This window comes from Hibiscus syriacus, unplaced genomic scaffold (assembly GCF_006381635.1).
Source record: "Hibiscus syriacus cultivar Baekdansim isolate YM2019G1 unplaced genomic scaffold, ASM638163v2 tig00111131_pilon, whole genome shotgun sequence".
Classification (NCBI taxonomy): Eukaryota; Viridiplantae; Streptophyta; class Magnoliopsida; order Malvales; family Malvaceae; genus Hibiscus; species Hibiscus syriacus.
In genome coordinates this window covers 66521-92122 of record NW_024062991.1, presented here as the reverse complement: position 1 = coordinate 92122, position 25602 = coordinate 66521, and the positions used below count along the sequence as shown (strand labels likewise).

General features: G+C 37.0%; 2 pseudogenes; one reads left to right on the top strand and one right to left on the bottom strand.

Moving 5' to 3' along the window:
• The first annotated feature begins 6364 nt into the window (after positions 1–6364).
• LOC120154458 lies at positions 6365–7756 on the top strand (annotated as a pseudogene).
• Positions 7757–22387: 14631 nt separating this feature from the next.
• LOC120154503 lies at positions 22388–23862 on the bottom strand (annotated as a pseudogene).
• Between the last annotated feature and the right edge of the window lie 1740 nt (positions 23863–25602).

Genomic DNA, 25602 nt, shown 5'->3' with positions numbered 1-25602 from the left:
CTCGAGTTGCATATATAATGTCTTGCTCACTACAATCAGGATTGAGCTTAAACTCCTTTTCCAACCAGGATAATCTCAGTCGTGACCCTTTTGCTATATCTTTGTCTGGTACCTTCCCAAGGTAACGCTCACATATTGCAAACACGTCAAGATCGGTATTTCCCACCACTGCCATACCATTTGTAGGAACCCCGAGTTATAAAGCCACATCCTCCAAAGTGATCGTACATTCACCAAATGGAAGATGAAAAGTATGAGTTTCTGGTCTCCACCGTTCAATTAATGCACTTATCAAATCGGGGATCAACCAAAATTCTCTTAGAATAACAACATCATAAAAACTAACTATTTTCAAATTATCAACAATACGTTGATCTGGCATCTCACAGTTGATAAGTCGAGGACAAAGGACTCGTTGTTCGTCATCCTTCAATTTGTTAATCCATGTAATTAGAATTAATTCACCGCTCTCAAATAAAAAAAATAAGTCGATCATATTACCAGTTCTCCCAAATGACTCGAAATGTGTCGACCATCTAGCCTCAAAAGAACATTTTCTTCTGCCATGTTTCAACAAATCTAGACAAAAAATATAAATATTACACTCAAATATTACATTGTTTTATTCAAATAATCAATTGCATGTTAACTACTTTAATTATAAAAATAAAACTAAACATCAAATATAAAACGATCAACCTTTGTAGGTGGAGCTTAGATCGGTTATTACTTCATTTTCGTCTGACATATTATACTCATCAGTCTCACATGAATTTTCAAGCCTTACTTTCTAATTTAATCCAATAACCTTTTCTTAATTACTATTTGGTTCTTAACATTTTCAAACTTTGTAATATAATCCCTAAATTTATAAATTCTTTCAAATTGAACCAATTAAGCATACTAATACTAAATTTCAGCATAGTATACCAACTTTTAATAATTTACATCTAATTCCTTAAATTTCTCAAAGTTTGCAAAACGATCCCTATAATTTTATAATGTTCCAAAATGGTCCAAAGCTTATTTCAAATTATGTAACAACATATACATCATTATTTCGATGTATGTAATAACATATAATCACAAAATTACTAAATGTTGAAACGAATATTATGAGATCTATATGAAACACCAAACCTATAAACAAGAAGAAAATGAGATCTAGGGCTTAGTTTAAATTACCTCAAATTTTTTAGGATGATGATGGATATCCACTCACTCTTTTTTGCTTCTGATGAATCGATCCTCCCTCTCTCTCTTTTCTTGTCAAGCTTCTGTAATTATAATCTCACAATGAAGACGCCGAGCCCGAGCACTCTTATAAACATGTTTCCAACAGGTCCCGTGTGTTGGGAAATAAACCGAGTACGAGTAATTTCCCTATAACCAGATTAGTGAGAATGCGAAATAAAAGCGGAAAAATAATACCCGAAATTGATAACGGAGTTCAGCCAATTTTCTTATGTCTCTGGACTGCTGCAAATCTTTTACTAAGAGAGAAAATTTACAGGTGTTTACAAAACACTCACTACTCACAAGAAAATTCTCTAGTATTGGGAGAAAGAAATGATTTGAGATTTTGGGATGATTTTGAAGCTAAATGAGCTAGGGTATTTATAGCTGAAACTTAGGGACTAATCTTGTAAATACCCTAAAATATGCAGTGACTAAAAATGCAATTATGCCAATTACATTTTAATTAAAAAATAGGGGCACCGAATTGTTGAAAACGTGCGTCCCCCTTTGTTGAAAATGTATAGGCGGTGCCCCCCTCTCCTATCTTTGTTGAAAATGTATTGCCTGCGCCCCTCATTTCTACGCCCATCATTTTTTACTTTTCTCCAATAATCTCCCACTTGAAGACAGATTTTAATTCGTCTTCACACCTTGATCAATACAACAATTTTTCTAGTCTTGTTACTCTAGCATGCCAACTGAAGTTGAACACAACTTCAGTTTTTCCGTGGTCACCGTCTTTGTCAACATGTCTGCCGGATTTTGAGCTCCACTAATCTTTTCAAGTTTCAAAATCCCATCTTCCAGAAGAGACCGGATAAAATGATATCGCAATTATATGTGCTTCGTCCTGGAATGAAAAGACGGATTCTTCGCTAGATGAATAACACTTTGACTGTCGCAATACAAGACATTGTTTTCTTGTTTCTTGCCTAACTCTTCCAAGAAACTTTAGAGCCAAACCATCTCCTTTCTAGCTTCCGTAACAATGACATATTCTGCTTCAGTTGTGGAGAAAGCAACTATCTTCTGTAGTTGAGAAACCCAACTCACTGCAATACCTCCTAGAGTATAGACATACCCTGTAGTGCTCTTTCTGATGTCAATATTTCCGGCTAAGTCAGAATCTACATAGCCTATCAGTATAGTATCTCCACCTTTGAAACAAAGTGCTTTGTTTATAGTACCCCAGATATCTGAGGATCCATTTGACTACTTCCCAGTGTATTTGCCCGGATTATTCATGTACCTGCTAACAGCTCCCACTGCATGAGCAATATCTGGTCTAGTACAAACCATGGCATACATCAGACTTCCAATTGCTGAGGCATATGGCATTTTCACCATGTGTTCACGTTCTTCCTCCGTCTTTGGTGACTGTTCTTTGGAGAGTCTGAAATGAACACCTAAAGGTGTACTTACTGGTTTAGCATCTTGCATGTTGAACCTGGAGAGTACTTTGTTGATGTACTTAGCTTGTGATAACATCAAAGTCCTCGAATTTGTGTCTCTCTTGATCCTCATCCCAAGAATCTGCTTTCCAGTGCCAGATCCTTCATAGCAAACTGCTTCGACAATTCTTGCTTCAAGTGTATAATCTCTTGCATGTCTGAGCCTGCAACGAGCATGTCATCAACATACAATAATAAAATAATGAAGCTGTTGTCGAACCTCTTGATGTAGCAACAATGGTGTTCTTGACATCTGGTAAATCACTGCTACTCATGAAGCTATCGAACTTCTTGTACCACTGTCTAGAGCTTGTTTTAAACCATACAAGCTCTTCTTCAACCTACATACCAGGTTTTTCTTGTCTGCTTCTATGAAGCCTTTGGTTTCCTCATATAGATTTCTTCCTCCAAATCACCATGAAGGAAAGCTGTTTTTACATCTAACTGCTCAAGATGTAAATTTTCTGCAGCTACAATTTTCAACACCAGTCTGATTGTAAACAGTTTTACAACTGGAGAGAAAATTTTATTGTAGTTAATACATTCCTTTTGTTGAAAACCTTTGACAACCAATCTTGCTTTGTAGCGTTTTCTCCCATCGTGCTCTTCTTTGATCCTGTAGATCCACTTGTTATGGAGCGCTTTCTTACCTGATGGTAATTCAGCTAATTCCCATGTCTGATTTGACATAAGCGAGTTCATCTCATCTTTCATGGAAGACTCCCACTTGACTGAATCCTCCACTTGCATAGCTTCATCATAGCACTCTGGTTCACCATTGTCATTCAGCAACAAGTAGTGCAAAGAAGGAGAATAAACGTTGGGTTGGTTTAGGAATTCTGGAGGAGCGTCTTAGTTCCGGTGTGCATGGTTCTTCTTGAACTGCTTCAGGACTGATCTAAACATCATTTCCAGAAATCTCCTCGAACTCAGCAAATTCCTTTGTTTCAGCTTTGGTATTTGAACTGCTTGATTCTACAGTTGACCTGTCTTTGTACATCATATTCTCATTGAAAATGACATCTCTGCTTCTGATGATCTTCCGATTTTCATAGTCCCAAAATCGGTAGCTGAACTCATTACCACCATAACCAACAAAGACACATTTGTTGGACTTGGCATCAAGTTTACTTCTTTCAGCAGAGTTTATGTGTACATAAGAAATACAACCAAACACTCTTAAGTATGAAAGGTTTATTTCTTTCTTGCTCCAAACTTCCAATGGTATTCTGCCATCCAAAGGAACTGAGGGCCCACGGTTGATCAGGTAAGCTGCAGTGTTGATAGCTTCAGCCTATAGAAATTTGGGCAATCTGGCATGTACCCTCATGCTTCTGGCACATTCATTCAGAGTTATGTTCATGCGCTCTGCTACACTATTCTGTTACGGTGTCATGGGAACTGTTGTGTCCATCTTGATCCCATTGTTTGCGCAAAATTCTCTGAATCTACGATTTTTGTACTCTCCTCCATTATCAGACCTCAACCGCTTGACTTTCAGACCATGGCCTTCCATTTTCTGAAGGTATCAAAGACTTCTGATTTCTTCTTCAGAAAATAAACCCACACCTTCATTGTAGAATCATCGATGAAGGTGACATAATATAATGAGCCTACATGAGATGGAACTGGAGATGGTCCCCATACATCAGTATGAACCAACTCTAACTTTTCAGCCTTGGGTGTCTTACCAATCTTTGCAATGTTGACTTTCTTTTTTGCCAAAGATGCAATCCTCGCATAGTCCGACGTCTACATTCTTTAGATCTGACAACTTCCCTTTTGACAAAAGTGTCTTCATCCCTTTCTCGCTCATTGGCCAAGCCTTTGGTGCCATAGGTTTGATTTTCCATCAGCATCTGCTACTGCAATGATATTCTCTAAATTTGAGGTTATATAGAGAGTACCAGCTTTCTTACCACGAGCAATGACGAGTGCTCCTTTGGTAATCTTCCATTCACAGCCTAAAAAGGTTGTGCTAAATCCTTCACCATCAAGCTGTCCTACAGAAATCAAATTTCTTTTGAGGCCAGGAATATGTCTCACTCCTTTCAGCATCCAGGTGGTCTGGTTTGGCAACTTTAATCGGATGTCTCCTTTTCGACGATCTTAAAGGTTTCATCATCGGCTAGATGAACCTTCCCAAAATCACCACTGACATAGTTCTCCATGATTTCTCGGTATGGGGTGGAGTCGAAAGATTCCCCTGAATCCAAGATCCATGATTCAATCAGACTGTTGACGCTTAGAATCATGGCATCACCTGTCTCCTCTATCACGTTGGCAGATTCCTATACGCCGGTATTTTTCTTTGGTGCTCAGCAATCTCTTTTAAAGTGACCCTTCTTGCCGCAGTTATAACAGGTCAAATCTTTCTTTCCCGTTCTGGATTTGGATCTACCACGATTTGAATTTCTTTCTGAAATTCTACCTCTGGACTCCGTGTGCAAGGCTGAGGAGGTTGATGCTTCACTTGATTCTCTCCGTCGAATTTCTTCAATTAGTACCAGATCTCGAACATCGTCGAATTTCAATTTACTATTTCCCGATGAGATACTAACTGCTGTAACAGTAGCATTCCAACTGTCTGGTAGAGATGATAAGAGAATTAAAGCTTGAACTTTATCATCGAATTCAATTTCCACGGAACTCAACTGGGTTGTGATTGTGTTGAGTTCATTTAGGTGTTGAGCCACCGATGCCCCTTCCGCCATCCGTAAATTGAACAATCGCCTCATCAAATGAACTTTGTTTGAGGCTGATGGCTTCTCATACATACTGGAGAGCCACCATAAGACCGCCGTGGTCTTTTCCTTTGCTATGTTGAAAGCAACATTGCGGGATAACGTCAGTCGGATAACTTCGAGGCCTTGTCTATCGAGAAGAGCCCAGTCTTCATTCTTCATGCCCTCTGGTTGCTTTCCTGAGAGGGGTTGATATAGACTTTTCTAGTACAGAAAATCTTCAATCTGCATCTTCCAAAAGCCAAAGTCCGCACCATCGAACTTTTCAATTTTCACATTCACTTCGTCTGCAGCCATCGCTCCCACTCGAATATGGATTCGTTTGGATCGTTTCTGACAATTCTTGCGAACCACCGTGTATTAGAACACCTCCGTCGACAAATTCGTATCACCGATAAAATTTCACTATTCATGAAATTTACTATTCATGTGAATAGTAATGAATAGTAACCTCGCAAAAAATTGACAAAATTCACAACCAAAAGCTCTGATTACCAGTTGTTTGGAAATAAACCGAGTACGAGTAATTTCCCTATAACCATATTAGTGAGAATGCGAAATAAAAGCGGAAAAATAATACCCGAAATTGATAACGGAGTTCAGCTAATTTGCTTACGTCTCCGGACTGCTGTAAATCTTTTACTAAGAGAAAAATTTACAGGTGTTTACAAAACACTCACTACTCACAAGAAAATTCTCTAGTATTGGGAGAAAGAAATGATTTGAGATTTTGAAGCTAAATGAGCTAGGGTATTTATAGCTGAAACTTAGGGACTAATCTTGTAAATACCCTAAAATATGCAGTGACTAAAAATGCAATTATACCAATTACATTTTAATTAAAAATTGGGGGCACCGAATTATTGAAAACGTGCGTCCCCTTTGTTGAAAATGCATAGGCGGTGCCCCCATCTCCTATCTTTGTTGAAAATGTGTTACCTGCGACCCCATTTCTACGCCATCATTTTTGACTTTTCTCCAACACCGTGCATGCTTTATTATGAAGAAGACGCCGAGACATCCCCCTTCCATAAAGAAGACGCCGAGTACTCCACCCCAAATGTGAAGAAGACGCCGAGTATTCCTCTAATGAATCACATGCATATTCAGCAAACGCCCAAGCCCCATGCAGCTCTCTGCTCACCCGTGATATTTCCCTACTCACCCCGTGAATTCTCACGTCGAGCCCCACATGCAGAGCTCCCACTGTCAGCCAGGGCCACATGCACAACTCCCACTCTTAGCAGCATGCATCGTTGCAGGTGGGAGGGGAAGTAGAAGACGCCGAGAGGTCCTCTAGTGAATCCAACATGCATGAAGACGCCGAGAAATCATATTTGTCTGTAGCAAACACCCCATTTGGGGAAATAATAAGTTGATAACATTATCTTGGGAATTAAAGTTTCCCATACGCAATATTCGGGCAGTTTAGCCATCAAAACATGTATTAATTTACTTTTTAATAAATGAGATGCCATGATTTTCTTAATGAAAATAAATGAGGCATTACAAAAACGCATTTCATTGATGTATTATTAATTGCAGAATAGACAAACTTGAGAATTCAATAGGTAAGAAAAAAACATAAAAAGAAAACAGAGGAACCGAACACCCCCACCACCATTTTCTTTCTATCTTGTTTGTCTTCTTTGAAAGCCAACAAAATCAGCTCCGATTACTGTCACCCAACCCACCAACGCCCTTTCGTTATTTCCCATTCTCCATCCCAACCAAAACAAACCAACCCAGAATCAAGGTTTCAGCTTCTGCCAACGAAACGAAGTTCCCCAGATGCTCAGGTCCCCCAACTGAAAATGAAGAAAATAAAAGAAGAAGAAACAGGGTTGATGGGTTTAGATGAAAACCTGTTGTACGAGGTCTTGAAGCACGTTGACGCGAGGACTCTAGCAATGGCATCGTGCGTTAGAAAACAGTGGCTCAAAACCGCCAGCGACGAGCGTCTCTGGGAGTTGATCTGTACCAGGCACTGGGCTAATATCGGTTGTGGAACCCAACAGCTTAGATCCGCCGTTTTGCCTCTCGGTGGTTTCCGGCGTCATCACTCCCGTTACCTCTGGCCGCTTTCCAAGCTGCTTCAGCTTCGATGTGGGCTCTACCAAAGTTTATTAACTCCAAGCCGCCTGCTCGGTGGGAAAAGACGAGATTCATCTTTGTCTGTCTCTTCTCTCTATTCTCTCTATTCAGTATTACGAGAAGATGAATTTCACGAGCAGAGACAGTTAATCATAAAGGAATGAACTAGGTGTATATGTATAATTTTGGTTTCTGGTTGTTGGAATTTTTGTATATGAGCTGGGGTTATTAACTAAATCTGTAATGTGTGCTAATGTTAACTATGAAATTGTTACTTGGATTTATGTTTATTAGATTTAATGTGTTGGCTTCCAAAGTGTTGTGGGGATACATTTTTTTGTTATAAATGCTGGGATATGGCCAGATTATCAAATTGCGGTTGCGAATTTTTGTTACGGATGCGGTTGTGATGTTACAGTTGCGAATGTTGCGGACGTTACGTAACGTTTTGCGGCTGTCGCGAGCGTGATCTGTTCCTCAAAATCATAATACTTTTAAAATATTATATTTATATTTTATGGTTATCTTTTAATATATTAATATTAATATACGCTTTTAGTATTTTATTTTAAAATAAAATTTAATTTCATAGATAAAAATTTATTAAAAACAAATATAAATCATACAAGTGTTATCACACTAGATAATAAGTAATAATAATTATAATGTTAATGAATAACATATAAACAATATGACTAAAATCATATCAAATTTTTTATATTGTAACATCAAAATGTTCATTTTACATAATTTAGAAAGAAAAAATACATAACTACAAATATAAAAAGTCTATATCTTACAATTCACCACCAAAATAAATAATTTAATTAATTCAAATTTAAGTAACTAATTTTAAAGATAACTATTACAATATTATTAATGATATATATTTATAATCTAGTTTAATAATTAAATTAGAACAATCCATCTATATAATTTTATATTTCAGATAATTTAAAGTTTGTTGCGGCGTTGTGGTGCAATTTATAGCTCGTTGCAGTGTTACGTAATGATTTTGACCGCAACAATCGTGATGCGGTTCCCTTATCGCGTTGCGCCAATATTACGTCGCGATAACATTAAAAAACGTTACAATATGGCCATTACGTTGCGGCCTAATTTAGTAATATGGATATGACACATTGGTCAACTGACTGGATTCCATTTGGTAGAAGATGTTAACTGCATACCTTTTGTCTGCAATTTTTTTTTTGCATGGCAAGATTGAAGAAAACAGTGTGCGTTTGGATTATCGCAAAAGCCTTTGAGTTCTTCCTTCTCCGAACAAGCGGTTTTGAAATTGATAACAAAAACTGCTACTGCTACAGATTTAAGTGAAGGAAATGTTGTGTCCATGAGTTTTGCAGCTTCATGGCCGCCATGTCTTAAATCAATGGCTCTTGTGTCCATATTTAAGACGAGGTTCATCTTTGTCGACTGTGGAGAATCCAGCTGATGTTTTGATATCTGCAAATGACGGGTTCTTCGCTGGTTTTTACCCCCTAGTTTGGATGGAAGGCGATGGAAGCTGTTCATACTCAAAACCAACAAAATTATCATAACTGATGCTGATGAGGATCTAGTCATAATCTGGGTAAGCAATAACACTGTTAAAGTTAAAACTCGTGGTCACAGTTAGGGGTGTTCATTGTTCGGTTAAAATCGAATTAACGACTGAATCAAAATTTCGGTCAGTTAATCGATCGGTTAATTTTGTGTTCGAACAATTAATGGTTAATGATTTTTTAATTTCGGTTTAGGCTAATTCGGTTCGAAATTAATTAATTAACCGAAATTATTAAATATTTAATATTATATATATAATATATATTATTTAGCTTTAGCTTTGTTTGAACTTGATTTTTTTTACCAAATTAACCGAATAAACAAAAAAAATATTTAATATTTAATTTATAATATATGTTAGAGAAAATAATCTTAGTGACCAAAAATGTCTTATAATATACGATTTTAACCAACTTTTTTTGGATTTGCCAAAATGACCAACTAAATCGTAATGCGATCGATAATTCGCAACGCGATCTCCAGTATCGCAAATCAGTTTCCAGATTCGCAACGCGATTCTGACTATCGCATTGCGATTTCCCAAATTCGCGTTGCGATCCTAAATAGGAAAATCACAATGCGAATTAGGAAAATCGCAATGCGAATTAGGAAAATCGCAATGCGAATTAGGAAAATCGCAATGCGAATCTGACTATCGCAATGCGATTTACATAGCGCTATTCGTATTAACGCGTATTTTTTTTTCAAATTCCAAACACGAATATATTAATATATCGGAAACTGAACCGTCCACAGTATATCCCGTAATCGCAACTCATAACCTAAACCTAAAATCACAACTCAGTCCCATCTCCATCTCTCACTCTCTACGGCAAAATCCGTCCCCATCTCCGAAGATTTTCGTCCCCATCGCCGGTGAAATCCCTCACAACCATTCACGGTTAGAAATCCCTCACAATCATTTAGAAATGGAAAATCAACCTCAGAGTGTTAGTTTTTTTAATTATTTTTATTTTAAAAATTTTACATTATTTTAGGTTTTTCATATTGAAATTGATGATAAGTTTACTGGTAATTTCAATAATAGATTAACCATTTCACTTAGATTTCTTATTAAATTCATTCGATTGCTGCCAATACTGCTAAACTGTTTAGTCTTTAACACTGTGAAGTTAGTATTTGTCTTTGTTTTGTCTTTTGGTTGAAGTAATGCAGAAGAAGAATAGTTTCTAAACATGAAAATGAAAATCGCAACACGAAAATGACTATCGCAACGAGAGAAATGAAAATTGCAACGAGAGAATCGCAACGCGAAATGAAAATCGCAACGAGATAATCGCAACGCGATCGCATTGCGATTTCATTTCGCGTTGCGATTCTCTCGTTGCGATTTTCATTTCGCGTTGCGAGTCTCTCGTTGCGATTCATTCTCGCGTTGCGATTTTCATTCTCTCGTTGCGATTTTCATTTCAACCAAAAGACAAAACAGTGTTGCAAATTTTAGTTTCAAGAATAAACTACTACTCTTTATGTTTATTGTTTTTGGTATATCTTCACAGTGTAGTTTTTGGTATATCTAACTTGGTATGTTTATTGTTTTTGTAGAATTTTTTTTCGGCTTCATTGACATTAAGGAATAAAGTTAGCCTAGCCGCTACAATTGCTTCGAAGCTTTCACCTACACAAAGAAAATTGTTTGAGGAAACCTGCTTCGGGCCATGGCTGAGAGTATAGCATCCGGGTGGAGATGCTAATTTGACCCATTTGTGGCTTCAGACCATGACTAGCGATCTACCCGACAGTATACAACGTGGGGAGGAAGAGATATGGTTTCATTTTCCACCGGCTTATACTTGTTTTGGGCGGAAGGAGTTCTTCTTAATCACTGGTCTACGATTCGGATATGATGATGTAGGTCGGTACACTCGTCATATCACCCGCCCATCATGGTTATCCCGGGTTTTTCCTGATGAGTCAATAGAGAAGCCGAACTTACACGTCGAAGACCTGAAGAAATTGTTTAATAAGAAAGATGGTTTTACTCGGATGAATGACGTCGATGTTGTCCGAGTATGCCTTCTAGTACTTTTGTATGCCGGCTTTTTAGGCAGAGAGGCGCCAGACAACCTATTCCTCAGGAGCTAATATTATTGGTAGAGGACCTAAATGCATGGAATATTTTCGTGGGGTTCGTATATATGGAAAGCTATCTGGACTAAGTTGTCGACTGCCTTTGATGACCGCAAAAGTTTGCGTGGCGATGGGTCGAAATACACTTTGTCAGGCTTTGTTTGGGCCTTTAAGGTAATAATTTCTATATAATGTTTTCAAAATTATAATTAATTATTTAACAATTACTAATGTTTGTTATTATATTTTTTGTAGATTTGGATATTCGAGGCTTTCCCCAGCATGCAGACATATGCATTAAAAACTTCAAATGATATTCCTAGGGCTATCTCCTGGAAGAGGAAACGTCTGTTGGATTGGGAAGACTTAATACCATAGGCGACAATAAATAATGTAAGTTAACACAAATACTATCATATATAAACAAGTTATTAATAGTAGACGTTTAACTTTGTTTGAGTTTTTATATTTTTAGGAGGCCAACACTCCATTAAAGAGACTGACACCCACGGAGGCTGAGCTTGCCACTGATTGGTGGCAAGCTAGTCAGCATTTTCTTGATGGCACGAATGATGAGCAGCCTCAACTTCCTTCACTTCGAGAGCCATCACCTCACCCAGAGCCATCACCTGATCGACCCGATTATTCACCTCTACAACGAGAGCCATCACCTATCTCGTCACATCATCGAGCCTCTTCTCCACCATCTACTCATGATAGGCGACCGACAAAGATGCCACGACTTCTATCTCCCTGTTCTCCACCTCCACCTCCACGAGATGAGTCAAGGGAGTTACGTGATGAGGTCAATGCCTTGCGTGAGGAGATCGGTACTCTACACGATAACGATGGTGCATGGCGTGTGGAGGTGTCTACTTTACGTGGTGAGGTTGCCGCTCTATGTGAGATGGTAGTATCGTTGCATAATGAGGTTCATACTCTACGCAACGAGGTAAGTTTAAAATTTTCCATATTTAACTTGATGATAAATTTACTCGTAATTTCACTTAGATTAACCATTTCACTTAGATTGCTTAGTAAATTTATTCGGTTGCTACCAATACTGCTAAACTGTTTATTCTTTAACACTGTGAAGTTAGTATTTGTCTTTTGTTTTGTCTTTTGGTTGAAGTAAATTTATTCGGTTGCTGCCAATTCTGCTAAACTGTGTATTCTTTAACACTGTGAAGTTAGTTTTTGTCTTTGTTTTGTCTTTTGGTTGAAAGTAAATTTGTTCGGTTGCTGCCAATTCTGCTAAACTGTGTATTCTTTAACACTGTGAAGTTAGTATTTGTCTTTGTTTTGTCTTTTGGTTGAAAGTAAATTTGTTCGTTTGCTGCCAATTCTGCTAAACTGTGTATTCTTTAATACTCTGAAGTTAGTATTTGTCTTTGTTTTGTCTTTTAGTTGAAGTAATGCAATCCATTCAAGTTTCAATTTGCAGAAGAAGAAGAAATAGTTTATTCTTGAAACTAAAATTTGCAACACTGTTTTGTCTTTTGGTTGAAATGAAAATCGCAACGAGAGAATGAAAATCGCAAAGCGAAATGAAAATCGCAACGCGAAACCAAAAATCGCAACGCGAAACTATAATTGCGTTGCGATTTTCATTTCGCATTGCGATTCTCTCGTTGCGATTTTCATTTCGCGTTGCGATTCTCTCGTTGCGATTTTCATTTCGCGTTGCGATTTTCATTCTCTCGTTGCGATTTTCATTTCAACCAAAAGACAAAACAGTGTTACAAATTTTCATTACAGACGTGACATTATCTTATGATAATCATTTCGCGTTGCGATAGTCATTTTTCACGTTGCGATATTAAGTTCCAAAACTATTCTTCTTCTGCAAATTGAAACTTGAATGAATTGCATTACTTCAACCAATAGACAAAGACAAATACTAAGTTGACATTGTTGCAAGTTTGAAACATATTTGTCTTTGTTATCTGATGCATTTTGTGAACTATGATAAATAATGACTTGGGTGAATTCAATGCAAGTTTGAAACATATTTGTCTTTGTTTTCACTGTTTAAATATCATGTCTGTTTATTTACTGATTTTTGTATTTAATTATTTAGCGGCCCGATAAGGTGGATGCTTTACGTCGGGTTTTTCTTGCACGACAGAGTTCACGCATCAGACGGCGTGCACGTGCTATTAAGTCTCCGTACACCCCAATAGTGTGAAGACACCGCAAGAAGAAGCCCGACTCGCCTGTCATCCCTCAAGAGTCCACTCCTATCGTTTAAGAGGCCCTTATCATTCCTCGAGAGTCCCCTCCCACCGTTCAAGAGGCCACTATCATCGTTGAAGAGGTCCCTCCCACCATTCAAGAGCCCGATTCACATAGCGTCATATGTAAGATTCTTGAGAAACCCTCTGATGTGCCGGACATGATGGATGAGAGTTGGCTCTCGTATGAGTTACCGGCCAAATACCATTCTGGTATCTGAAGTGGAGAGGAGACAACTACCAGACACAATTCTGGATAACACCCTTTGGGCTAAGACCGCAGTTGATTTTTATCTATATGAGCGGAGCCAGGGGTGTTTCACTGACATATACAAGCTCAACGATAATATCTATTTGTTGCTTGATCGGTCTTGGTGGGGCATATTATTAGGGGTCGAAGACAATGGCTATTTCGATGGAGGGGTAAGTCTTATATTTTTCTTATATTTCAATTTGATTATTTTTTTTAAATTTATGTAAGTTACTAATATATGTCTTTTTTTGTAAAACAACATATCGATGCGTGGGTGTCACGTCTTTTAATAATTAGGAAACTTAAGGAAAATAAAAGAAATACACGATATACAATTATGCCGACGTCTTTTAACGCCGTTCACTTGAAGGATCAACGAGATGAATCATTTGCGTTGGGCAATGGACAAGCTAAACTTTATCCTGCATGGTGGGAGGTCGATAAGGTTAGTATTTATTTTAGATTGAGTTTAAAGGTATTCTTAAATAAGTGCGCAAATGAATGAATTATTACTTATGATTGTAGGTGTTTATCTCTGTTTTGGAACGTAAACATTGGCTTCTCGTCGAGCTTCAGCTCCCATCCCTTAAGGTAATAGTATATGACAGCATGATAAATTACATATCATTGGCTGATTTAAGATATATTATTAAGGGATGGAGCTCTCATTTGGCTAAATTCTTGGATGCGATAAATTATTGGACTCATTCTGGAAACAAGAAGCCAAAGAAGCTCAATATTACAGTTAGCAGAGACGAGACCGCACCACAACAAACGAAAGGACCCAGAGGGGATTGTGGTCCTCTCGTATGCTTGGCGTTAGAGCGTTTGATCACAGGAAGTATAAAGTATCTACCTCCCACCGATAGAGATAGAGCTGCAGTAGGCTTGTGGTTTTGGCATTATATGGCTAGAGATAGACATTTCAAACCTACCTGCATCCGCGTTATAAAAATGTCCATAAACAATTGGTAAGTTTATAGGCTTTTGGTTTGAAATGTTTGGTTAAGTACCTAGAATTCAATAATTTGTTGTTTGTAGGTTTTAGATGTGTAGAAAGTGTTGTTTGAGCAAATGTTTGGTTTCTGCAGGTTAATCTCAGAAGTGAGCTGCGTGAAAATGATGTATGGCTGCAAAAGTTGATTCAATAGTAGATGAGGAAATAAGAATTATTGCTTATTTTTTGATTGTTTAATTGATTTGTAAAAGATGATTTGTAAAAGTTGATTTGTTTAATTGATGTGAACATAATTCTTATTTGTGCTTGTTTAATTGATTGAAATGTAATGGTTGATTTTGTTGATTTCAATCTGCATTATGTTAAAGGCAAAAATGACTATCGCAATTCGAAATGAAAATCGCAACGCGAAATAAAAATCGCAACGCGAAATAAAAATCGCAACGACAAAATCGCAACGCGAAACTAAATTCGCGTTGCGATTTTCATTTCGCTTTGCGATTCCCTCGTTGCGATTTTCATTTCGCATTGCGATTCTCTCGTTGCGATTTTCATTTCGCATTGCGATAGTTATTTCTGCGTTGCGATAGACATTAAGATGATTGCGAACTTCATTTCCGTGTTGCGATAGTCAAATGAATGCCTAATAAGTGATAACAACTGAACATATCATAGCAATTTTCAAACTCAAGTTACTAATACATGCCTAACTGAAAATGTTAAAAGTTCACACATAAAATACACATAATACAACGTTTGCATTTAAAAATACCTAAGTTAACAGTCCCAAAAGGTGAAGCCGGTTGTGATTGGGATTTTAAAGATGATTGCGATTTTGATTGTCTTTTGCTTGACACCATATGAGCTTTGGATTTTGATGAGGATCCATATTTTGGTAGAGGAAAAGATGATTGTGATGGCACTGGTGATCCACATGTCAACCTTGTATGACCACTTTCCTTGCACCGACTACATGTCGATCTCTTCTTCTCTTCACCCTTAGACGGTATACGATCGTGACTTTTTGGTCGGCCAGGTAGCCTTCTGTCCATGGCTGGTGGCAAAACTGTTTGTAAGTCATCTGGTATGTCCCACTCAGAAGGATGTGGAATAGGATAGACAATCTCGCCATAAGTCTGTTGATATAATTCGGTAGTGTAGCAATCTATAGCGTATGCGCTTGAATCATCTTGGTTTAGATGAAGAGAAACTTTTATAACATGGTTCAACTCTCCATGACGTTGACTTCACAACACGTTTCGTTATCTTTTTTTCAGTCCATGGTGTAACACGATGTTCCAATGTTGCTGTAAATTTAAATAAATAATACTTAGTAAAATATATGATAAGTTATGAATTTAAAGAAATAATACCTGCATGGTTTCTTTTCTTGTAGTACCATTGTTGAATAGAGGCTCGAAAAAACTCCATTAACATAGTAATGGGTAATTTCCGGGAATGACGACTTAGAGCGTTGATTGATTCTGCACTATTAGACGTCATGAAACCATATCTTGCTCCAAGTTGATGTACTATTGACCATCTTTCAAACCCGACATCTTCTAGTGTTTGAGCACACTGAGGCAAAACACGTCTTAAACAGTTTATATGCTTATTAAAATCCACTTCCCGATAAGCTTTTACAGCCTTCCAGTATGTCCATTTGTGATTTTTTATACCAGCAGACCTTGATTTTAGATTTCTATACAAATGAACACCACAAAGTCCATGAAAATCATCTGGGAAACACCTTTTAATAGCGTTGTCAATTGAGTTTGCCCTATCGGATATGATTGTCAGATTGCTAATAGGACCTATGCAATCCCTAAGATGCCCCATAAACCGTGTCCATGAATCAGAGGTTTCAGATTTGCCAACCCCGTAAGCTATTGGCAGTATCCCCATTGTTAGCATCCATGGCTATTGCTAATAAGTTTACTCCAAGGTATCGACCTTTTAAATGTGCTCCGTCAACTATAATAACTGGGCGCATGCAATTAATAAACGAACGAATCTACAAAATCATATACACAAGAAATATAATCATTTAAATGTGAAATGCATGTAACTAACAAAAATGAGTCAACAAAATTATATTGATTTACTAACCGCAGCACCAATGGCGATAACAGTAACTCAAAGCGTCCATCTCTATCTGTTTTGATATGAGTTACGACCAGGATTTTTCAGCTTTAAATTGTGACAATAAGCCGCAGTTGGGCAAACGATGCTTCTGGCAACCCCCTCAACAATTCCAAGGCATAACATTTGGCTCTCCAAGCTTGAGAATATGAGATACTAATCTTGAACCGAGCATTCATGTCAGTCATAATTTCATGTCCCCGTTATACCCTACAATTCAAAAACATTAACTCAACCAGAAAACCACCCAACACCTTTTTGTTTGCCTGTCTATGGTGAGGAAAAACTTGGGTTCTTGAACATGTATGTTTATCAATAAAAGTCCTAACTTGAAATATTTCGCAATCTTTTATCCTCTTTGCAATCATACGCCACATACAGTTTTTTTCAATCATACACCTTGTTTCGAAACGATCTTTGCTTGATTTGTTAACTTTTAGTTGATAGCCATCTTCCACACATTTCGTATACAAAGCTATCTTCAAGTCTTCCTTTGTATCAAAACAATCATCTTTCTTGATACGAATAATTTTTGTGTAACAATCAACTGCTATCTTTACCAACTCTTCTTCCGGTATCTGAAGTAATTCTGGCATATTCCAGTTATACTCCCGTGGCATTTTCTTTGGGACTTTTCTTTGGGGATTTCTTCTTCTTCTTCAGTGTTATATGAATTACAGAATGGATGTTCAACATGTTCATTTACAGTCGTAACTTCCTCCTTATTATCATCAACAACATCTTCCTCGGCAACGGATGTTTCATCATCAAAATTCGGGTATTGACCAATATCAAAATCATTACACGCAGGGTCTGTTTCTTCTTCTGAAAAATCATCAAAATCCGAGTATTGACCAAGATCAAAGTTCGGGTATTGACCAAGATCAAATTTCGAATACTGACTAGTACTCACAAATTTTTTTGTTGGCTCATCATCGTCTAACTAGTCAATACGAAAACCGAAATTTGGTGCTGAAAGTTGATTGGGATTTGGATTAGGGAAAGGTTGTGGGTTTTGAGATTGTGTTTGGTATTGGAAATGTGGTGAAACAATATTTGCTTGGTGATGAAATTGTGGTGAAACCATTAAATTTTGAGCACCATAAACTGGGGTTGAAAAACTTAGTTGATTACTACTCGCTACTGACTCAACTTCACTACTTCTAGGTTCAACAACATACAATGTAACATCATCACTTGAAACACTAATGTAAGCAATGAATCGTTCAACATCTTCATTGTCGGTTAACAAATAAACTTTAACATTTCTCTGATAAGATAGCCTAAATCCACTTAGGGGCTCTAAATTCAATTTATTTGCAACACGTAACATTAGAGTTTCATAAGTTAACTTTTTTAATGACAGTTTTAGTTGAAGATTCATGGGTAAAGGCATATATTGTAAAACACCATGAACATTCTCCCATGACCCTCCAAAACACAAATCTATCCAAACATGATCAACATTAGATGATTTCATTCTTGTAAATTAATTTACTAAACAAACGAGCTGCGAAACTAAAACCTGTTGCCAGATGGGGAAGGATGTCGTTGAATATAGGAACGGATGTCGCCGGAGAGAGTGATAGATGGAGATGGAATGAGTTGCGATTTAGGGATTTAGGTTATGAGTTGCTGCTGCTGCGTAGTTATATACCCAAAACATTTGTGTTGCGAAATTAAAACCTGTTGCGAATTCAGAAATCGAGTTGCGAATTTGAAATTCAGTATTGCGATAGTCAGAATCGCATTGCGATTTAGAAAATCGCAATGCGATAGTCAGAATCGCGTTGCGAATCTGGAAACTGATTTGCGATACCGGAGATCGCGTTGCGAATTATCGATCGCATTGCGATTTAGTTGGTCATTTTGGCAAATCCAAAAAAAGTTGGTTAAAATCGTATATTATAAGACATTTTTAGTCACTGAGGTTATTTTCTCTATATGTTATTTATAAATTTTGGTTAATTCAGTTATTTCGATTAACCGATCAATTAACTTAACATAATTCGGTTCGATTAAATTTTTCAGAAAAAATTCTACTAGATTAACGGTTAATGGAGAAAAAAAATCGATTAATAAAATTTGGGTAATTGGGCTGTTTGAACAGCTCTTGTCACAGTTGAAACCCCTTGATTCTGGTAATCTCGTACTCCAACCTAGGACCAATCTTACTCTTTGGCAAAGCTTCGATTCACCAACGGTTCATAGATACACTTCTTAGATAATCCTTCATATTCGTCTTAAATATGGACAATGATAATATTATTCGTCTCGTCTTAGATAATCTATTGGCCGGATTCAACGATGTTGGACTACTACTACCAGGGTGTATGCCTTAAATTCGGTCTAGAAAAAAATTAGGTCGAATTTTGAAAATCGCATTAAAATTTATATCTCACGAATCAATTTTAAATTTTAAAACTCTAAAAAAATTAATGCTAGAAGACATTCCAAACTCCAATACTAATAAATATTATTGAATAAATAACTGATAAAAATTCAATATATCAAATAAGTATTAAAATATTTTTAGCAGTCCAAAATAATAAATTAATGTCCAACGTTTCAAAATGTCTAAACAAAATAAATATTTTCCTAATAAAATACTGACAAAGTAATAATCATAAAATATGAGAAAATTTCATATTATATAAATAATGAAAATGAGGAAATATCGAACTCTAAGTACCGATTCAGCTAGTTCGATGTCTGAAATAAGAAGCTATGGGGAATAAATAATGAGGCTTAGTGTGTCTCTAAAGTGCAAACATAAACAAGTAAAAGTATAGCTCGAAACATTCACATTATTATATTCATACGCCAAATCATTAACAATAATGTCAATGTAAATGTTATGCAAATGTTCATGCACCCAACCACCCAACCGTACTTCAATCTCACTCATAAGAGTGGGTTCCTTAGAACTACACTATATCCAAATCACACTATATAAATTGGGTCCGCCACAAAGACATAGACCACTGAATCTAAAAAAGTGTCATTCACCCATCAAGTGAATGCACTAAACTTTCCTGATCATAAATCGTCCCAACATGATATACAGAATGACATAATATTTAATGTCTGATCTAATCTGAATAACAATATTTTTTCGAATCATATATTTATTCTGAAGCATATATTCTAATTTTGATAATTCACCGCAATCATATATTTATCATGCACAATATATATATTTTTCATTTGTGACATATCAACAAACATCACAAAACATTTTTCTCGAATACCGTTAACACAATCAATTTTTACAATCAGACGTGCTTTGAAATAAATTCCAACAAATTAGACAAACAAGTAAACAAATAATATAAATAAGTACCGAATTGAGACACAACTCAACAGAAGGTAACGTCGGTAATAACTTTTACCGCAATCCGCTCGAACAGTAAACCGACCCGGATCAGAACCTATGACATAATTTAATAATTATTAAATTATTCTAAAATTAACGATAAAACTAAACGTGCTAGAATTAATAATTTTACGCTCACGATCAACACGAGCAACTCGAGTTGTTTCGAAGTTCACGCATAACAGAGAGGCGGAGGCGGTAAATCAATTCCTGACTCAGGATTCCTTGCAAAAGTTTATAACTCCTTAATCAAAACCCATACCAATAATTTCCAGATTACAAAATAATAATTAGAGACTGAGTTAAAATCATCTTCGTCTCGAACGGTTATCCGACAACGGAAACGAGTCAAACTTAATAATCTGTCGGCACTGAAATGGGCTACCGACGACAAGGATGAATCGGCAGCAGCACCCAAGAGTCAAGGCACCACGGCCGACCTTGCCGTGAACCTAAACGGACGACAACGACGAATCACGTTGCCCTACGGCGGCTAACCGCCAAAACAAAACCGACAGAGGCCTTAAAGCCTCCCCACGGCCGACGAGAAGCTCCCCCATGCGCCACCAGGCCGTTTCGGTCTTTCCCACGGAAACATCGACCTTCCCAAGGCCATAAACGGTCGGTTGGACGCGACGGCAGCGGCGTCTTTGCGAGCAACTCTCGCGGGTTTCGTGCAAACCCAACCCCAGGTCAACGGTAGCAGAGGCGAGGTCACAAGGACGGCCGATGAACTTACCCTGGTGATCAGACGACGTGAACGGCGACTAAACAACGATGAGCGACAGCAGCTTGAGGGGTTTGCTGCTAGGGTTTCGAATAAAAAAAAGGATGGGCAATGTGAAATTTGGTTGAAAATTAAACTAACAACTAGGAATGACATAACGACACGAACCGACAGGGAAACTCGAAATCCAGTAAGTTCGGGTCGGTCGGGTTTGAATAATATCGGGTCGAGTATCGGAGTAAAATTCAGGGATTTTTTTGGGTTCGGGTTCGGAGCAAGGTATCCTCACCCCACCCCGATTATATATATATATATATATTTTATATTTTTTATATTAATTATATATAATACAAACAAAATATTTAACCTAAGTTGTTGAATGAGATTCGAGGTAAGTCAATAACATTATATTCTATATTAATTTATGTGTCATTTCCTTTTTTAATAATATTTGTGTTAAAGGATAATATATGTTATTTTGTTTATAGAAACTTGTTCGGAAGAGACCGAGGCATATTGTCGCTCTATTGAATATGATTATGACGTGGATGAGGTAAATAATGTTTATAAAAACATTACCATTTTGGTAACATGCTTTATTTGACTTAATATTACATATGCATATTCGTTGTATGATTGGAATATCAGAACAAATTTGTATTTAATTATATAAATGTTTTATTTTGGAGTTTAGACAATTACTTAAAATTTAGTTTGAATTTGTGACTGTAATTTGAATTGTAAATCATGCAGACTAATTTTTCAGTTTTTTGTGATCGTTTTTTCTATTTTTTATGAAAACTACGGCTGCTCGGTTTTTCTCGGGATCGGGTCGGGTTCAGGTTTGAGTACAACATTTCGGGTCGGGTTCGAGGATGGGGCAAAAAAAATCCCCGACGGAACACCCCGATAAAAAACCCGACTACTAACAACTAAAGATTCTTTTGCTTAACTTTGACAGCACTCAAAGTGAAATTCTACTATTGAATACAACAAAAATGAAAAACCAAGATACAATGGTCAAACCTTCTCCCACTAGTTCTGAAGTAGTATGTTTCCAAGCAGAGCATGTGTCTCGCTTTATATATAAGTGTTTCTACGGCGCACTTGGTAGCTGCCGTTTTAGGGTTTGGAATCAAGTCACAAAGTGAAATTTCACTGGTTTTGTTTGATGGATTCGAGCACCAAAGTTTGGAAATTTTACTAGTCAAAAGCTGCCAATATAAGTTTCAGTACTTAAAAAGCTTATACTAACAGGAAACTAAGGCATGGATGTCCAAATTTTGAGTACCCAAACAAGATTCTATCCAACCAGCGAGAGTTACTTGGTGGCTGTTTTCATTGCCGAAAAAAACATGTGATAATGTGGTAATTTTTTGAAAGCAAGAGAAATATTAAAGGTTGATTTATTCATATTTGGGTGTGCCCAATGAAGATCCCTGTCAAGATTTTCATTCATTGATGAGATTCTAAAGCGTCAAGCTTGTCATTATTCATTTGCCATGGGAAATCCTGATTTATTAGTGGTGGCATTTCAATTACAAGCTTAAACTGACCAAACCAGAGATATTGTGAACCACATGTGACATTACTAATAAAACCACCAAAAAAATAAAAAGCAAAGTTCTCTTAGGTCAACCAAAGGACGTTCACCATACGCCAACCTCCATGAACCCTTCCTTAGTAGCTCAGCCCCTGAACATACCGTTGGTGTTAAACCCACAAGCCACTTCACCGTCCTTCGACACAGCAATGAGCCCCGCCTGGCCTTCATCTAACCTATGCTTTATCACACAATCCGCCGCCTCATGCAGTTTCAACCCTTTGTATGATTGCTTCGCCTTCCCCGGTGCATGACACCCCGCATAGCTCTGATGCGTAAGTCCCCGAACCGATCAATGGCGAGTCACCAATCCTTCCAATCATCTTGTTCATGAGCCCACCAGTAGAGGTGGCGGCGGCACATCGGCCATCCTTGTCAACCACCACGCACCCTACTGTCTCCGGAGCGTAGACGCTGATTGGGAGTCCATTCATTTGCAAAGGACTATCCATGGCGGCACCGGCACCACAGGTGCCAACAGTGGGGATCCGATAATCAAACTGAACAGTAGACAAACTGGAAAACATTAGCCATTGTCCCACAGCATTAATGTGTCCTTTCATAAAAGGAAAGCAATGCAAACATTAAACATGTGTATAACAGGATTGAGTTGGCCACTTTTGCCAACTTAAGCATCTCAACATTATCTTGGGTAATGAAGTATTCATTATCCACCATCTCCACGCCCTGCAACAAATCCAACACAAACTTGTCTCTGTCAGTGTCAGGTGCCAGACATGAACACGTGGGTAAAAGAAATAGATTACAAAGCATTTTAGAAACGTGGTATTCGGTCCAAAGTACGGACCTGTTTCTTGGCAAACTCTTCGGCACCCGAAAAGCCCAGATACGAATGTGGTGATTGTTCCATGACAAGTCGGGCGAGAGACACTGGGTTCTTAACGGTGGTTAAACCGGAAACGGCGCCGCATCGCCTCCTGGGCCCGTCCATAATGCTGGCTTCCATTTCCACCGTTCCATTCTCGGGAAGGGCAGATCCACGAGGGATCGGTTTCCAGTTCTCTCACCTATGCCAAAACAAAATCCAAAACTTATTTCCCGGAAGAAAAGATAACAAAATATGAAATCTTTGAATGTCTTTCCATTTTAAATTTTAAACGTATCTAATCTCCATTATTAGATATATTAAATGTTAAGGGTTTGAAAGGAAAGGAAGGGGAACATACGACGAGTTCAACGACATCAATGGCGGGGAGGTTAGAACGGAGAGAAGAGATGCCGATATCAAGGCAACGAGTGAGGAGCCTCTTAGCCTCCTCTTGCCTTTCTTTAGGGAGATTTGGGTCGACACCTGCGCCACCATGCACGGCAATTGCCCAACCCCCCATTTTTTCTCCGCTTCTTAACACCGGCTTTTATCTGCCTCTCTAACCTTCACCTAAGCGCTCTTTGAAATGTTATAACTTCCGACTTTAGAGCCCCTTTTATAGACTTTAGCGGACTTGAAAACTCTTTCAATTTGATTGAAATATATATATTTTTAATACGGCTAGAGTCGGGTTAGAGGAATCTATCTCTTTGTGTGTTGTTTTGATTACACTTTCCCACAATCAAATAATATATAAATATATTTGGTAAAAAAATCAAACATATATTTTATGTAGTTTTTAATTGAATAATTTATTAAAACAGAGCATTACATAATTGTTAATTATATAGTAACATGTATTTTATTAGAAGAGATTCAATTGAGTCTTAAATATATCTTGATCTTAAATTAAAAAATCATCTTGATCTAAATTTTCATATCTCGATTAATAAGGCCACTTTATAAACTGCTTAACGCACCTACCCCGATTATTACGGTGATTAAGGAGATATTATTGTTCAAAGTTGGATATTAGATTTTTGCCATTATATGGGGTCTCTTTTAGTTGATTCTTCGAGTCCTTCACTATTTCTGGTCACTTTTTCAGGCTAATAATTAATTACTATTTGTAGCCAAATAAAACAAGGATGCTTGAATATTTTTAAAGCCTCTCCTATTTCCAAGGACCAAGGTGTTTAATTAATTAATTAATTAATTTTGTTTTGTTATGTGGGTTTTGCATCTCCTCAAGGTTGGAACCAAAAATCATATGACAGAAATACACTGTTTTCAGTAACAACATATCGGTATTCGGAAGTAAATGTTATAAATTTACTATTACTGGATTTGTTTTGTTTTTTTCCATGTGCATTGTATTGGTTTAATGTATAATGTGAGATCATTTTCTATTTTTTATTTTTACGTTCTCAAAATGCTATTATATTGGTTGATGGAACTATTAAATTAGAGTTTGCATTTATCTTCGGTTTAGTATTAATTTTTTAACCTCTTACAATAGTAGTGTTTTGTTACAAATGTCGCAATATAAACGAACATTTGTGGCATTTTTTTTACAAATGCCACCATAGGATGCTATATCTCAAATCTTTTTTCCCTTATAAAATTTCAATTCATTTTCATACGATTAATTTTTAACAGATGAGGTGTTAAACTTCATTATTTCATCTTTCCTTCTCGCTCTGTAGCATGTTTTTAACGTTTTTTTTAAGGAAATGAAGTATCGAATTTAATGAAATTTGGTTTGAGTTAACATTTCTCGTGTGATTATTTACTTGGAATCAGATCAAACAGAATTGATGATTGGGTTTATATTGTCCAAAATAAGGTTATGATACCAGGGTTCCTCGTATTGTATTTTCACTGATTTGTATTGCTTTCTTTTCTTGTTTGGTTTCGTGATCTTTCTTGTGTTGTTATTAGATCTATGTTTCGTTCTTATTTGATTATATTTCGATATAGATTCAATCAGTGACAAATTTTCAGTTTTTATCTATCGCGTATGGAAATTATAGAAATCTATGATGTTTTAAGCTGAACAAACTGTTATTTGCTGCTGTTTAGTTCTTTTCGTGTCAATGGAAGTGTGTTGAATAAACTGTTATTTCATTGATCTAGTTCAATTGTACAAACTGTCTTTTATCTAATGTTGCTGCTGTTTGTTGTTGTTGTTTGCTGCTGTTCCAAAGAAATACTGAATTATGGGGATGAACGAGGAAGATGACATTGTATAATAATCACCAAGTCTTTTTAATTTGAAACGCATCAAGTAAGATT